At 39.2% G+C, this 16,513-nt stretch overlaps 1 pseudogene; it reads left to right on the top strand.

Annotated features, from left to right (window-relative positions):
* LOC108896225 (calcium/calmodulin-dependent protein kinase type II subunit gamma-like) overlaps positions 1-16,513 on the top strand; it is a 74,310-nt pseudogene that overhangs the window by 23,756 nt on the left and 34,041 nt on the right.

The following is a 16,513-nucleotide window of genomic DNA, read 5'->3' as shown; positions in this document are numbered from 1 at the left end:
CACTCAAAGCTAAGCAAAGGCCAGGACAGTCTCATTATAAGTGATGAAAGCTGTTTGATTTTTGCATTACAGTATGCTATGATCATCAGGGGATCATCAGGAAAAGGGGGGGGGGGTTATGGAGGCTGACTTTTACCTTCACCTGACCTTTGAGTCTTCTTGGAAACCTGTTGTAATGTAGGTTAACATTTAAGAACCACATTTTGTTCATTTTTAGATATTTGGTGTTAGTCCCGACTAGTGTTGGGGAAGTTACTTGAAAACTGTAATTAATCACACATTACATATTACTCACTGAAAAAGTTGTCAGCTGCATCAAAGGTGCCTTCACTTATTCCAAACTCTTCACACCCCCACGTCTTCTTTTGTATTTAATGTGTAGAAATAGAAAGCAAGACGTTAGTTTAACAAGTAGGCAGCCATACAATCTGGAGGGATTTTCTGACCATCCAACAGCTAGCTTAACCTCGGTGACTGCACACAGCTCTCCCAAAGTCCTGACCTTAGAAGCTCAGTTACATGCCCTCCAGCTTTAAAAAAAGCATGCCTCTCCTGAATTCAATTCAAGATTCATGTGCAGGACATACAGAAAAATCGATAAAACATTTCTCTTTCTAACCGATATCAACCCTCAATCAAACATAGAATAAGACAGTGAACAATCCGACCTAACAGACCTAATTTAGAGTTACTGGGATGAATAACTGTAATGTAAATCACAATCCTGAAATAAGTCTAAAAAAAATGACAAAGTAATGTGTTACTGCTCTGGTCATGACTGATTGAAAAATAGTAGAGAATGAAAGAGGTACCAGTTTTGTTGTTTAATGCTTAAAACCACAAGTATCAGTTTGGGTTCCATTACCATAGTTGGTATTATCACCACTGTCACCAGACTTTACAAAACTGTCATGCTTACATCATTACGCTGTTGGCTTTGAGTAGGCAACATGAGCTTCAGCTTTGACCCACTAACACCAGACTGACCTCTCATGGCAGCGGGACCTCAGACTAGAGTCACTTGTTGATGGAGAAAGCAGCAACAGGAAGAGAACGAAAGAGAGATCTTATAAAGTCATTGTCAGACACTCCCCTCCTCCTTTTTCGTTTCTCTGCCTCCATCTGTCAGTCTTTCTCTGTTTCTGTTGCTGTGTCTCTCACTTTCTGTCTCATTGTGTCTCTGTCTCTGTGCTTGGTGATGCAGGGCGGGCCAGGTCAGCATGATTCAGGGCTGTAAGCCGGAGGAGGATTGGATCTATTTATAGTCTTGTCTGCTCTGGGCCACACTGACCCAAAGTCGCTGTCTGTTTTTCTTTCTTTCTGTCTGCCTGTCGGTTTCTGTCAGTCTGTCATTCATTTATTTCATATCAGCTGATCTTCCTTTTATCCTGTCTCACCCTCAGATAGGGAGACATTACCCTTCGACCATTTAATAGTCTGCCACACAGCGCAGCAATGTCTTCAAGATGCTCAAACTCATACTCAGGTCTTGTTTCTTCTTATCAATGAATTGTTTAATGCATTTATTAAGCCAAATGCCAAAATATTTGCCAGTTCCATCTTCTAAAATGTGAGAATTTTCTGCACTACTTTGTCTTATATGATGGTAAACAAAAAGTAATTTGGCTTTGGACTGAGGGTCAAATAAAACAAACAAAAGCTGGACGCCCCCCGCCTTCCATTACATATTTTAGATAGCATTGTCTTAAAATGATTAGCATTTTGCCATCACATGTCTGTTATGTAAAATATGTTATGTTACATACAGTAAATGCCTTATATAGATATTTTTAATATTGGACACATTTGCTGGCACTATTCCTCTGCATGGTAGCAGCATAATGTCTCTTATTAGTATCAACACTGAATCTCTGTGTTTTCTATCAGTTAGTTAGGGACACACCCAGTTTCAGGCAGTGTGTTTGTTTCAGAGAAGGACTCATAGAATCAAATGTCCAAAAGTGGTCTGTGTGTATTTGGGTTGTGTTGTTTGTTTTCTGTGAGTGCAGTGAGGGAACAAGGTTGAGAGCCATGCTTTTAGTGGTGCTCGCAGCACTGTTTTCATTGACATGACTGGAATGTCGCTAAAGGCTTCAAATGGAATCGCTAGGTTATCTAATGGGTTTGCTCGAATGAAAAAGACATGTACCTCAACACTAACACACACAAACAGCTTCCAACAAAAAGCAAATGCTCTCTCTTTCTCTCTCTCTCTCTCACACACACACATGCACACACACTGGCCTGAAGATTAGGTGAGTGACATTTTAGTATGTTACGCTATTTTGTACCACAGAGGGTCACAGATGTCTGACTTATCTAACAGCATTAGTGAATGACACTTCATCTACACATACATATGTACACACGTGTGTCTGTGCATGTGAGTATCAATATGCCTACATTCACCTGTAAAATATACCTATAAAAATATACCTATAAAATAAAACCAACAGATGCTGAGAGTGGTAGACAAAACACATCCAAATATGTAAGTGAGCAGCATGGTTTCCTACATGGTCAGCTGTGATATGAAGTGTAAGTGATTTATAACAAATAGGCTCAAACCTAAAAAACCACTGGTGCAATAGCAGTTATTTCTGTCAGTTCATGGCTGTTTTACATTTAAATCAAAGCCATGTGTAGATGTTGTGGTTTGCTCAGACTATACTGTCCATAAAATTCTCACAGACTGTGAGCATAAATAAATAGGCATACTGTAGTAGTTGTAATTTTAAACTGGGGGGCATAAGAAAAATCAATTCCAAGCACTCAAGTGCATGGTTAGAAATACAAATACAAACTGTAATTGTACTGTAATATTGATGAATTCATGCATCTGGAATTATTATTTTTTGCCAATTTGGGGTTTGTTTTCATTTTAAGCTACAGAAATATTGTTATGGATATTTTGATGTGTTGTCAACTGCTTTGCAGTATATCATGTATCCCTGACTCATCTGTATTGTGTTGATTTCAGTAACCTGGGTGGTGTGTCGTGACAGTATTGTAGGGATAGTTGTGTGTGACTACTTTGACACAATAGCGGCCGTGCATGAGTGGCTCTGTGATAAAGTTGTTTAAAATGGAGAAGCTGTTCTCTGTGTGTGCTGGTTGTGCCTAATCAGGGACTCATCATGCTAATATCAAACTATGCTTAGGGAGCAGATTGCCAGGTTTGTTCCAATCAGATGATGAAGAATAGTACATGGCAGCCGTGATCTTTGTTGACTCAGGCTGCTCAGTCTCTGACAGTCCCTTAGGAGAGCAGACTTTGACAGAACTGCAGACTGACACACTGACTATTTAAAGACCAGTAGTGACAGTTATAATCTTGCCAATGTCCATCAAACCTGTGACATGCATACTGTAAATAAACATTTTGCCATTCACTGTTTCCTGTGATAAAACTCCGCATCATTGCCATGTTATCTTATTGGGGAAAAAATCTCTAGGGAGCAGGATTTTGGTGCAGCTGGAAGAAGATGACACCATATTTCTTAGCAGCTACATGCTCTTACATTTGGCACCAAAATATAAGAATAACAATGTCAAAGTTTACCCGTAGGTGTTTTTGGCTGAACTCTTGTGTTCAGTTTGGCATTTATTATGAAGTATTGTCTGTCTCTTTCCCTGCAGGCAGAAGTTAATTGATGTACATGTGGAAGGGGGCATGGGTCATTTTTCAAACAGTGGATGTGGGCTGAAAGAAGCCATCCATCCATCCATCCATTCATCCATCCATCCACTACCCCAGTGTGTTCAGAGCTTCTAGATGAGATAGTAATAAGGGGAGGGCTGGATGGATAAATGAATATGATGATGTGCCATGCCGTCAGTCATCACTCAATCCAATTGGGCTAAGTGCTGTGTGTTCTTCTCTCTGGAGCAGACACTATGATATCACAGCTTCTCTCTGGATAGTTTTAAAAGGGGTGGGGGGTGTATGTGGGTGGGGATGTTATAGAAATGCCATGGCTTCTGACTTGAATATGTGATAATGTGATTTAACATGGAAAAAAAAATATAAATAATAAATAAAATAATTAATATGATTTTACTGTAAAATGGTTAAACTGCTTTAACTTGGTAGTCTCAATGAGTCAATTGTCAGTTTGGGTCCAAAACATTGTTGAGCCTTGAGTGAGCCTTACACACTGTGTAGCCACACACTTCATAGCTTCCTAAGATTTTCCTCAGGCGACTCCTCATTAAGAATGAGTGCATTGTTACAGAATTTATTTGTGTTTATATTGATGTTTGTGTTAGTTTGTAGCATGCAGTTTGATACAATAGTCTTGCAATAAATCCTACCACCATGACAGTTATAATGTACCGTTGGTGTTGAAACTGTTATAGAGAGGATGTAGTTTGTGCACTTTTGAACTGTATGTACAAAGAGATGTTTCTTTTATTTACCCCACCCTCATTGATATAAATGGGGTAGATGAGGGCAAGATGAAGATCTGAAAAACTTGCCTCAAAGCTAGTCCAAAATGTTACAGAGGTAGTATAAATTCTGAGGTCCTAATGGAACAAACTGGGGAATCCTGCTGCTATGTTAATCTAATATGTTTAGGTTTGATGATCAGCTTGCCTTTTGTGCTGATTTTACCAAGGGCTACTTGGCTGCAGAGCTACGTTACAGTATGGGATTGAATGCCCAGTAACTACTGTTTGTCACATTGAAAGGCTATTACCACAACAGTAAACAGTGAAACATCAACATTCTGAAAACAGTTACATACTCTAATTACATAAAGTCTAGGTTTACTGAAAGTATACTGCAAGTCCAGGACAAGTGGGGCTCTATGAGATTCTCTAATTGGCCCCTTTCAATTATGCGTCCCTCAGTTCTAATTACTCTCCACTGGTTGTGTTGGTTCTACAAAGAGCCTGCAGTTGCCTTCTGTATTTGACACTGATCAGCTTCTGTTAAGCTGTTGTCAGTTTCTCTTTTTTCCATTCTTTTCTATACAATTTGTTCTTTTGAAGCCTGTACTTAGTCTCTCATCTCTATTGAAACTCCTCAGTCAGCTCCTAGTGTTTCTAAGCAGCCAGCTGCCAAGACTGTCTGCCATCACAAGCATAATAAAGCCGTCATCCCAGGCCAGCATTGAAAAATAGTCCTATTTTTGCAGGCAGATCCAACTTCTAAGAATATAAGCAGCCAAAATAGCCCATTATGGCTCTGAGGAGAAGGTTGAGGAATGTCTGCAATATGCTTTGATTTCTCATCCTCTCAACACACTGGTCAGATTAAAGCTTGTGTGTGTGTGTGTGTGTGTGTGTGTGTGTGTGTGTGTGTGTGTGTGTGTGTGTGAGGTCTGAACAAAAGCATATTGAACTGGATATTGAACTGAACGGCACAGACCTGCATGTACACATGTCTGTATAGAGGATAAAAGCTGCAGCTGATTGGCTTAGCCCTGTGGGTCAGAGGTTTGGGGTCAGACTCGGGGTAGTGTTTTATCCCTCTCTGTGCTTTCCAGCAGGAGCTTGTTGGTGGTGAGGACAACTAATGCAATAGGAAATGACTTTAAAAGAAGAAGTGACTTTACATCCACAGGTGTACTGTACTGCACCTTTTAATTAGCAACACTTAGTGGCGAACATGGAATAACTGTTTTTTCTATCCTTCTGTCCAGTTAGATATAACTAAGCATGCTTACACAGCACTTTTACAGCAGTGTGATGTTGATTGAAGTTGTACTCATGAAGTTGTACTGGAATACACCAAGATTATTTTCATCATCGATTCTAGAGTTAAAACAATTCATTAGTGGGTCTATTGGCAGAAAATTAGTTTGCAGCCAGTCTGATCATCAAACATTCCTTGCTTGTTTTTTCAATTAATTGATTTAATTATTTGGTCTATAAAATATCAGAAAAAAAGTGAAAAATGTGTTACAGTTTCTCAGAGTCCAAGACAGCATCTTAAAATAGTTTGTTTTGTCTCAGTAGCAGCCTAAAACTAATTATATAAAACTAAGACAACATTTAATCAATTATGAGAATTCTTTCAGAATCATTTCAGTGTTAATTTACATCTTTTTGCCCAGTCTTCATTGTTCTTATCATCGCAGCAATCATAGCAAAACATTTCATCCTTCCCAGTCCAGCCAGACTTTTACTGCATGTCATTCCCCTACTCTCTCTCCCTGTTTCCTGCCTTTCTTCACTGTCCTGTCCAAATAAAGGTGAAAAAGCCTAAAAAAAATTATAATAATAATAAAAAAGCAAGCACATTGAGATTTGTGATAAATACTGAGTTTTACTGAATTAGGAAAGGATTCTTGAAATGCTAGCTCTCCTCAATGACTATACTGTAAATAAATAGTAAGATTATCAGTGTTAATTCAGTATTGCGGCCCCACCATAGCCAAGTGCCATTTAACTGTCACACATTTCAAATGGTTTGTATGCACAGAAGACCACAAATTACACATTTACATTGTAGTCATGGAATTGATTTTCCTTTGCCTCTTGCAGGCCCCCTCAGTGTTTGCTGTGGAGGAAGGAAGTATTTCCTATTCACTTTTCCTGACTGTGTTTTTCCAGCCAGCCAGGGAATTTGAACAAACTGATGCTTTATCTAACCTCTTCTTTACCTCCACCCTATTAGCTGGGGTCATTGATTACATGCAACTTGATAAATTTCCTCTCCAGTGGTGTCTGAGTTTGGGATTTCTGGTTCAGACGATAACTGCTGCCACAATTGTCAGAGTTTACTCCCTGTACAACTCCAAGTGAGGGACAGCTTTGCTAGTATACCATGTGTTGTTTGTGTTGACATTTTGTGTAGCTAGCTCTCCTAATCATTCAACAGCTATTACATAAGTTTGCTGACTCACCTGGGTTGAACATGGTCAACATAGATGTTTTCTCCAGGCAGGTTTGAACAAGACTCCTTTCTTATCTTCTCTGTTCTTCTCTTCTGTTTTTCCCTGTATCTACCAGCTACTGTTATGAGAATATATTTGAGAACAGGATAAGATTAGATAATTACTCCAGCACTATTAACTCTGATATATCATAACACATAGGATGATATTTGTGCTATTTTAACTATTTAATTTGTCACCTCTGACTCAGTTGTGCCTGTGTTGTTTTTATCAGCTGTGGATAAAGAAGGGGTGATGCAACAAGGGTCACTGTTGGCTTTGCTGTTATGAAGCAGGATATGCATCCTAGACACATTTTTTTACTTCATGTAACAGGAACTGACAGCAAGCCATTGGTTCTGTGTACTGTATAGTAGAAATTAATATAGGTAAAATAAATATGTATTCAAAGTCATGTCCGTCCACCGAAACTCAGGGTGTCCACAAATACTGAATGCAGATACAGTGTCTTTGCTATCCTCTATTTCTGCCCAAATTTTTAAATCTGTCCAACACCTACCTCGCTGCTACCTCTTTCAGATAATTAAGGTCATATTGTGCGCAAGGAATTGCTAACACTAAAAACTGAGTTGTGACTGAATAAATACCACAGCACCCCTTACTGCTGTACAGTACATAGCCTGTAGCTACTGCTCTGGGCTGTGTTTGTACCCTTGTGTCAGCTCTATATGCAGATGTGTTTACACTGTGTCTGTGTATACTGGTGCTTGAGGCTGCATGCTACAGCAGGTATTAATATGTTTGATTATCTAGACACTATGACACTGTCCAAAGCCTTGGATGGGAGGACAGTTAGGATAGGCCAACGTGACTGAATGATGTAACTTACAGAACAGCAGAAACTGTGACTTTTACAGTGACATTCCTGCAGAAAATGAATTAAATGTGGTCATGACTAATACTCAACTATCAGGTTGGTGGTGGGGCCCGGATGGGTACATTCCTCTTGATTAGTATGACAATTTTTCAATTTTTGTCAAACTTAAAAATATTTTGCAACATTAAGGCTTAAGTTTCTTTTGAATGTTTTTTCATCAACAAGTTTGTAAAAACAGGTAGATGGTGATGGAACTGTCAGAAAAAAAAGTGCTGCACAACATTGACATTATGACTCTGCACATAGCCTGTAGCCAGTGTTCTGGGTTGTGTTTATGTACATGCAGGTATGTTTGTACTATGAGCATGTATAATGCTGCTCATTACATTATGCTATAATAAGTAGTAATGTGTACTAGAGGTGAGGCAGTTCATCATTGAATGTAAGAAAGTAAATTTGTGATAGTGACTTTAACAGACAGGAAAGATGAGCAGAGAGACACAGACATGAGGTCATGAGGTCGGCTGCAACTAATGATTGTTTTTGTTAATTAATCTGCTGATTATATCCTTGATTAAATGATTTGACCACAGAACGTCAGAAAACACTTGAAATGACCAAGAAAAGCAGCAAATCTTAAATTTGTGAATTGATTGAATTTGATTTGATCAAAACAGTATGTGATTAATTTTCTGTCAGTGACTAATTTTTTAAACTAGCAGCCCTAGTTATTTAACCATTTATCTAACCACCAGTCTTATTTAAGCAGAAATGCCAAAAAAATTATAGGTTCCAATTTCTCAGATATTAAAATTTACTGGTTCTCACAGTTTCCTATGATACTACAAATAATTTTGGATTTTGGACTGCTGGACAAAACAAGCAGCTTGAATCTGTGAACTTTTAGGAAACAGGCATTTTCCACACTCCACTTCCATATTCTGGCATTTTTTGGAACAAATGATTGAATATTGAAAATTATCACAGTTGCAGCACTGTTGTGTTTGATTATTATGATACCATGATGCTGCCTAAAGCTTTGGATGGGACAGGGGATTAGGGATGTCCAGTGTCTCTCCTTCTCTGTCATGCACGCACACCCAAAACACATAACACACACCGGCATGTGCTCCCACATAAGCAGCCCATCTGTCCCCTGAGACCAGCAGCTGGTGGGTGGCAGGAAAGTCCAGTGTGAACTTGACCTCTAACACCCCTGCAACAGGAGACGCCATCCACTGTATCTATCTACTGTATCTGTCCTACAACCAATCTGTTTGTCCTAAATATGCAGCTGCACACACACACATAGTATATGCACACGGACATCCTTCCCTCGCCATTAGAATCATTAACTGGACACTGATTATATTAAGGCCGGACCCACAAGACTAATTTCACTAAGTGCAAAAAAGCTTGTGCTAGACGTTTTGTGTGTGTGTGTGTGTGTGTGTGTGTGTGTGTGTGTGGTGTGTGTGTGTTTGTGTGTGTGTACAGTATATAGCTGTCTGTCTGTCTACTTGTGTAAGCTCATCTTAGTTGGCAGCCACTGGCCTTCTAGCTTGTCTGGTTTGCTGCGTGTCTTACCTTTATGACATCCTGTCACCGTTGCTGTCCCCTCCAGTTAAAATCGACTTGATTTTAGTCACAACATGGCAGGTTTAAAGAAGCAGGAGCAGTCGTTAGTGGAGCGCGAGGAGCAGGAGAGAAAGTAGATTAAGTGTGTTTATGTGTTATAGCTGCAAAGTTGAAAGAAAATTTTTAATCAATTCACACAGTTGCTGGTGCGGGCGTTTTATGAAATTCTCCCAAACAAGATATCAAGATTTAATGGTTGCAAAAATCTTTGCTTTAGAAAAACTAAACAAATGATTTATAATTTAGTAGCACTTAAATATTGAACATGTATTAAAAGGTTACGTAGAAAAATCTATTTTCAAAATGCTTTTTTGCAAAAGTGATATTGAACAACATCAACTGCAGTCAGATGTGGTGAATGTTAATCTGCCCTTATTTTTGTGCTTGGTTTTGTGTTGACTCACAAAAGTGGGTTTACAAGAACTGTGTTTTTTTCCTGGTATTTTGGTCACCGTAGCGCACATGTTGGACAAAAACAAAGTATCATAAGTGCTTCTCTTCCCGGTGCTGACACTGTGTCCTTACTGATTCCCCTCTCTCTGCTCTTCTCTGTCCTCAGATCACCAGAAACTGGAGCGGGAGGCGAGAATCTGTCGTCTGCTGAAACATCCAAACATAGGTGAGTCACCTCTTAGAGCCAACAAACTAATGGATTAGTGGAACAGCGGTGTTAATTCAGAACTTTGGGAAAAGATGTTTAGAATGTGTCATTTTCATTTCATTTCATTAATAAACTATGAATGTTTAACCATAAAGCACCATTAACTTACAGAGCACATACCTACCTGCAGTTATTATCATTATGACATATAAGGCACCTTGCATATTACCCTCAGTTTCCCTTAAAGCTGAAGCTTCATAATGATTGTCTTATTTTATATCCAGTGTGCTGGAATACAAAGCTAAAAAAACAACATCTGTATCATTTTTAGGTAGTTAGGTCACCTCAGTGTTCAGTTTAATAATATCACTGAAGCAAATGGCCTTGGATCATAGGCAAATCAGCCAGTTACCTGGTATATCATGGAGTGTGACATTTGCATGGTGCAACTGGCCAGCAGCCAAAGAGGAGAAGTGAGTCTGAACACCAACACATGCACAGTCAGCTGGTCGCACTAATACGATCAACACTGTGTTTACTTTGTGTACTCTGTGTGTGTGTGTGTGAGTGAAGCTGGATGGTTAATGGTCACTAGATATTTGTCTCAATATTCACAGCATCCCTCATGTTGGTTTACTCTGTGGAGAGTAGAAAGAAGTATTTTTTCCTGTTTCTTCATTCGATCTTCATCATGTAAAAATGCTGCGTTGGCATTTCGTTTCACAATTCAGAGGTTTGTCTGCAAGCTTGATGGTCCTCATATTCTGTAACCTTGGGAATAAAGAGACTGCCCTTACCAGGAGCAGCATGGGTTGTTTGTTCAAACACCAATGTTTTTGTCACCACTGTAGTCTCTAAGTAGAGTGATGTTGTGGGGGACGATTGTTGGGTCAACAAAGCATATGACTTTGACACTCTAGACCATGGTTAATGTCATGTTTCATACAGTCAACACTGGGCCCTTTTTTCCCCTTTTCCCTAAGAAATAAAATGAGACTGTAAAACAAACACTGTGGTTTGGTACATCTGAATGACTGGCAGTAAAATGGATAATCCTTAATCATAATGAACTGGAAAATATGGATCATCTTACAAATATGTTGTTCAAAGAACATATGAGCTTATTAGCAGATTTTACCCACCAATGAAATCATACTGGACAAAGTTAACAGTGGGCATATATAGAGACAAACTGTATATAAATGAAGGATATGAACATTTTTGGGCCCTTACCCCATCTGCATGTGTGTCACTTCTTATGTACTGTGTATGTTGAATGTTTGGGTATGTCTTATTCTGTTGCCCTGAATCTGAACACACAGACACAATATGCATTAGATTCTGTGTGATTTACACTTTGCAAAAAAAGTAATTATCCTTGATTGTCCAGTGTCAACAAATCTCCACAACCTGCCTAAGAATCATTGTGTTTTTAAGTTTTCTGAAATATCAGTGTAATCCAGTGACACTTGTCTGTACATCGATGGGTACATTGTAAACAGGAACAGCTAATGGCTAATTCGGCATACTTTTAATGGTACCAGCGAGATACCAGTGCCATAAAGAGCTAAAATGCTTTGTTTAGTCTCTGTAGCAATGTATTGTCAGGTTTATAGATTTTTGTGCCTGTAAATGTTGAAAATCTGTCTTGAGCTTGAGTTTCAAATATCTTGAGATTCTGTGTGTGTTCTTGAGTGTGAAATCCAGACAGTAGGCAGTGGCCCATTGGAAAGGAAGGAAATGGTGAAGTATCTTTGTTGCAGAACTGCAAAGTGTCTTATCATAATGTGCCGCCCAGTCCAAGTGCAAATGTACACACACACACACACAGACACACACGCACGCAGAGTATGATAACGGCATAATAGGTAGTCTGTTGCTATCATTGGTCTCTCCTTCTTTGTACCGACCTGATTTCTGCTCCTTCATCATCCTATTCTTCCTTTCTTTTCCTCCCATGGCTGCTCTTTTTTATCCAATTCTCAAGGGGAGAGCTCTTCAAGTTTTCTTTTCTCTAAATGTGCGTCATCTGAAGGAGGAAGGCAGAGTAACATACATTTTCAGGCTTTATTCTAGAACTTAAGCACCTTCACCCACCTTGACACAAGCAATTTACCTGTGAAAACCCTGTTAATAGGGTTGCTGTATTTCCAAATTGTATTGGCCTCAGGAGCTGTTGATTAAAGAAAGCTGTTGGTTAATGTTCCTTTTGGCAATAACTCTTCCAGTGTGAATAAGAAATAACCTTTCACTCGTCTGTGCACAGAGGGGTTTACTGCCTGATTTTGTGCTTCTTTAACACAGAGGAAACCTAAAAAGGAAATTAGCAATATCACATCAGCTATAAATGATTAAAATGTGGCAGCTATTCTGTCAGCTTTGCCATCAAATAGCTGATTCCCTGTTGCCAACCGTCCAGGTGGCACTCAGATTGTAGAAACCTACTGTCAAGTCCTGGAGTGGATAATTTCAGATAGGAATGAAAAAACAGTTCAGCTTGAAACCTCGTGTCTCCAGGGGAAGAATCACATTGACCTTGTGTATTTTCAATATGATTGTGTAATGAACATATCATAATAACATTGTGCTGATATGTGTTCTCGTGCCAGTCTGAGTGATTAATGAATGTTATTATTAAGGATGTGTAGATTGTCTGCCACATCATGATAAGTAGTCATTAATATACCATCCAGGTAAATGGCACCTTTTATTGTGCCTTCCCTTTCTCGTGAAAAACACACTGGGATGGTTGCTCTTTAAATGCACACTGCAAGTATTAAGCAGCTGGATTTTTCACCTTGAGGATACATAAATATTGTTGTGCCAACTTTGCACTTTTTCCACTAACATGTTCCTTTAATGATCAGATAACTAACACTGATTATTTTATCACCGATGATTTACATCCTTAGTTATAGGCAGTGCTAGGCAAGTTACTTGAAAAGAAATGAATCACTCAAAAAGTTAGATTACTCATTACTTTACTCAGCCCAGTAAGGTGACTTTAACCTTCCTTTTATGTCAGTATGACCCATATCTGCCTCTTCTGGTTACCCTCTCTTTTCCTCCATTAAATTCCTTGTTTTTTCATCATTTAGGGTGTAAAATGTGGACACACTTATGTGTTATGTTGAAATGTCTTTTACTGAATTTTCTATGCAGTGTTGATGTTAAAAGTCAATTTTCAGATACTGTGGTGTGCAGATCTGGAATGCCATTGTACTTGTTATGAAGAGCTTTGAAAAATTTAAAAAGAAATTGTCATCACATTTAATACATAATGATTAAATACTTCCTACTTCCTTATGATAATTCTTCTTCTTTTGATACAGTTATTGTCTCTTGACTTGGTGAACTCTTCTGTTTTTGTATGTTTCTTACTGTCATTATTTTTTTTGTATATCTGCTATATTATGTTGCATTACAGCTCAAACACTGGTTATAAACCACAAGTCATTTTAACCATTACTGTCCCCCACACACTCATATACCGACAGAGATTCTTTGTAGGTGATGGCTCCTAGAGAGTTTCCGTACAGAAGATCATGTACCTTATCAGTTGTTTCTAATTGAAGACTCTGTCTCTCTGTTTCTCCATCACTAGTACGACTCCATGACAGCATCTCAGAGGAAGGTTTCCATTACCTTGTCTTTGACCTGTAAGTAAATCACATTAACACACACGCACACACACACACACACAGGTCATAGGTTCAGACTGGAGTACTGCTCCAGGATGAATTGCTTCACCTAAGCAACAAGTAAGTCTAAGTCATTTTCCCTCTTTATTTTCCATGACAGTCATCATTCACAGCAGCACAGTTCATCAGTTTTTCCACCACGAAGCTGATATTATATGACATGTAAGTGAGTCTTGTAGAGGCTCTGGTTGGTTGCAGTGATTGCTAACATCAACATAAATCAATATCCTTTCTCGAAAGCCTTTAGTTGTACCACCTATCACACCAGAGTCAAAGAAAGGCATTATGATATTCTCTGCAGCATGCATTTTCCATTTGTCTCAAGTTTTCCATAGTAGAAAAGAGGAATAACAGTCCCTGTTTTGTCTATGTGTCTCTTTGCAGTGTCACTGGAGGAGAGCTGTTTGAGGACATTGTCGCTCGAGAGTATTACAGCGAGGCAGATGCCAGGTACAGTATGTCGTCATAATAATGTGCGGACATGTTCCGTAGTGAATTAGTCAATTCAGTAGTCAGTTTTCCTGCAAATTATGTTTTTTTGTGGCCACAGTAAAAATTTCAGGCTGCCAAGGCAGAAAAGTTAGAGGGTGATGAAAGCACAAAATGTTTTGCCCGTTTAAATCTGCGTTAATGTACTTTGTGCTTCGGCAGCAGAGGAAACTCTTGTTCAGTTCTCTGAGTTGTTGTTTTCAGTACACCGTATATACTTTCTCCTTGACCGTGTGACTCAGGGTTTTTAAATTTAATTTCATTAATAAATAATGACAAAGCTGTTCTAAGTTTTGAAACTTTATTTTAAGCCTGTTCTCCAAGGTAACACTTGGAGGTTTTTGAGGTTTTTGTTGTGCAGCACATTACCAGACTTGTTAAACCATAAGGCATGTTGTTGGTCAGTCATGTGGCAGTTAAACAAAAAATTATCTAACAACATGGTCACAGTCCAGTGGCAACCTATGTGATGACAGGCTGAACCTTGTAAATGTAAAGCTGAAGTTATCTTTAATACAGAATCTACTAATTGTTTACAGTGAATGGTCAGTTAATTCTGAGTTTAGTTCACAAGACGTCTTATGTTTGCTTGTTTCCCAGAAGAAAAGGTGGTAGGTGAGAGCTCATGACCCCAACAGATCAAATAAAAAACACAATGCTTCATCTTACACAAGAACTTGGCCTGTTTGCCTCTTACTACGGCCTGTACAGGTTGTTGACACAGGCCTGATCTACGCGTCAGGGTGGATGTGTAGGTTCTCACGCTGAGCAAAGTTTTCATCCTGGCTATGTGGGGGGTCTCAGCTTAAGCCAAGCCTCATGTTTATACAAAGAAGCAGAAAAGATAGAGACGTGAGCACTCAAAACTTTCTACTAAAAACACAGCTTGTGATTGACCAGAACAGAATGAAAACACGTGTTATTATACTCACGAAATGTATGTTCAGTCAGTCAGTTTGAATGCCTCACTTTGAAGCTGTGTAGAAATAACAGCTAGAAATGTTATTTACAAAGTTTATGTTTCACATTGTATGATACAGCTGTTTGTTATATTCCTAGCCACAGGACTTGTCAGGGCTGCCAGGCTCTAACTTTTGGTTGTCTTTTCTGATATTGATCTGTATAGGTGATCCTACACCAAAGACCCCATTTTCAGCCAGAAAAAAATGAAGGACAGAAGAAAGAAAGGCAGGTCAGATATTAGCTGAAGAGTAGCGGAGACAGGGAAAGGGAAAAACTATAACAGTGCTTAGGAGAATAAAGATAGCAGCAAGGTAGTTTGATGGGCACTATATTAGCTGCAGAAGTGGGGGAGGCAGATAAAATGGGTCTAGTGAAATGCTTAAATGAGTATGAATGTGTGTGTGTGTGTGTGTGTGTGTGTGTGCGCGTGTGTGTGTGTGTGTGTGTGTGTGGTGTGTGTGTGTGTGTGTGTGTGTGTGTGACTGTCTGGTTAAGGAAAGGCTAGAGGAGATATGCAGAATAAAATGTGGAGTCCAGATTTAGCCTAATTTGGACACAACGCCAGGAGCTTTTCTTTTGATTCTGTCTTACAGAGAGAGGACACCACTCTCCAAAAATCTGTCTGTCTACACCCTCCTGCTGCTGACCCCAACTTCACCTTTACTGATGTCAAGCTCGATTTAATTTAGAAGAAATAATAGTAATTTTAACTGCGCATCAGACCAGCAGAATTGCTGATGTGCAAGCTTAGGACAAGCTTACATAAGATACCCCACACTGCCTCAACAACAAACACACGCACACATTCTTGCACACATTCATTCACATAAAAATGCACCAAACTTTACTCCTGTGTGCACTACTTAACATTAATTTACCAACTGTTATGATTGAATTTGTCAAAATGAGCAAGAAGAGATGATCTAATGAACAAAACCCCTGGTTGCAGGGTTTTGCTCCCATTCAGCCACAAGAGCATTAGGGCTGGGTAATGCTTGAACAGAACTAGTTCATATGACGCGTTGTCCAACCACATTGCGAATCAAAAGTGTGTAGAATTGTTCCAAATAGCCATGCTGGAAGGCGGAGTGAAAAGCCGGTTGTCATAGAGAGGGGAGAGACATGATATAATTTAAATAATGGGATAATGGCACACAGTTTCAGACAGTCTCTCCTCGAAAGCACTCATAGTATTGCACTCGGTTGTTCACATGAAAAGTGACAGAAATAGTTGTGCAATGAATGAAAAAAAGAGCTAGTGAGATGAGTTCGAACACAGGCTCCTTTCACTCTCACACACTGTGCAGCCGGCCAGTCCAGGTGTGAGGCTGGTGTCAACGTCCGATTGTCTGTTTTGGAATGTTATGGAAACGGTCAGACACAGTCCCACCAATCCGGT

This window comes from Lates calcarifer, linkage group LG16_LG22, assembly GCF_001640805.2.
Source record: "Lates calcarifer isolate ASB-BC8 linkage group LG16_LG22, TLL_Latcal_v3, whole genome shotgun sequence".
Lineage (NCBI taxonomy): Eukaryota > Metazoa > Chordata > Actinopteri > Centropomidae > Lates > Lates calcarifer.
Note: the sequence above shows the minus strand (reverse complement) of the source record. Positions and strands in the feature narration are given on the sequence as shown.